General features: G+C 39.2%; 1 protein-coding gene and 1 pseudogene across 3 annotated transcripts in view; one reads left to right on the forward strand and one right to left on the reverse strand.

Moving 5' to 3' along the window:
- Positions 1–1,495, reverse strand: part of EYA3 (EYA transcriptional coactivator and phosphatase 3) — a 105,520-nt gene that overhangs the window by 84,764 nt on the left and 19,261 nt on the right. The gene's annotated exons all lie outside the window — the stretch shown is intronic.
- Positions 1,284–1,495, forward strand: part of LOC100940667 — a 4,257-nt pseudogene continuing 4,045 nt past the window's right edge.

Below are 1,495 nucleotides of genomic sequence, written 5' to 3' on the forward strand. Positions count from 1 at the left end.
CTACTTGGGAGGCTGAGACAGGAGACTCGCTTGAGCCCAGGAGTTGGAGGTTGCTGTGAGCAGTGAAGCCATGGCACTCTACCCAGGGGGACAGCCTGAAACTCTGTCTCAAAAAAAAAAAAAAAAAAAACCTGAAAGATACAATTCCTCCCTTCTAATTGATCTTAATTAACAATCTAGGCAAACTATTCCTCAAGATTGACTGAAAATGATTTAACTCATTTTTCTACTTTGAAGTTCATATTTTGCATTTCTGTCACGTGCTCCTTTTGTGTTTTCTATAGAGTAGTATGCTTTTCCACAAAGCACTTAACTAAACTTTAAATTCTGTAATACTGTGTTTAGCACTGTACTAAAGAACATTGATAAACACATCATAGGATGGTACTGGAAGAAAAAGAGGAGAGAGGGACAAGGGAAGAAAAAGGAATCCCTTTCCCCAAACACACATATACACACAGCTGTCATGAAACAAATTTCTAGCCAAAGATAGGTCCACCTCCTAATGCCCAGAATCTGTGAATGTGACCATATTAAAATGAGATAATCCTGGATTATCTGGGTAGGCCCTTAAATGCCAACACAAATGTCCTTGTACGAGAAAAGCAGACAGAAATTTCAGAGAGAGAAAGCAAGCACTGTGAAAATGGAAGAACAGACTAAAGTAAAATGACCAAGGAATGCCAGTAGCCACTAGTAGCTGGGAGAGGCTCTGATGGTTTGGTCCTGCCAACACTTTGATTTCAGAATTCTGGTCTCCAGAGCTATGACAGAACAAATTTCTGTTGTTTTAAGCCTCAAAGTTTGCTTGAAGTAATTTGTTATGGCAGCCACACAAAACTAATACAAATACAGCAAAGAAATTCATCTCTTTCATTTGTTTGTTGGTTTTTTGCTGTAACCTTACTTAGGTTTTTTGGCCATCTCCTGGCCACTGAATGAAATGCACAAATTGAAAACAAAAGTGAACAATAAAGAGAAATAAATAACAGAACATGACTTGTGTGCACAGCCGGAAAATATGCTTCCTAACTTTAAGAGGAATAGGGTGAACACAAAACACTCAAAAACTTTCCAATAATTAGAAATTTTCCCTCTCTAATGCAACTATTACATAATTACAAAGTTAGCACTCTGCTTTCACTCCAAGTCAAACTCTAAATTAATATAGTAGAAGTAATACCCAGGTAACATTGTTAACACTGACAATTCTAGGCATTTAATGGCTCTGGAGAAGACTTACAGATCTTTCCAATGCCCTGAGAACAAACTCAGGTACCAGTATGTGTAAGAAAGGACTTGAAATCAGCACACAAGCACTGTACTACTTGGTGTGTTTTGCTTGGGAAAAAATTTACTGCTACAGTTAAACCTGAAAGATACGGCTCAGCGCCTGTGGCTCAAGTGGCTAAGGCGCCAGCCACATACACCCAAGGTGGCGGGTTCGAATCCAGCCTGGGCCCGCCAAACAACAATAATAGCTGCAACCAAAAAA

This window comes from Otolemur garnettii, unplaced genomic scaffold (genome assembly GCF_000181295.1).
Source record: "Otolemur garnettii isolate 467f Iridium unplaced genomic scaffold, OtoGar3 scaffold00156, whole genome shotgun sequence".
In the NCBI taxonomy this organism is placed as follows: Eukaryota; Metazoa; Chordata; class Mammalia; order Primates; family Galagidae; genus Otolemur; species Otolemur garnettii.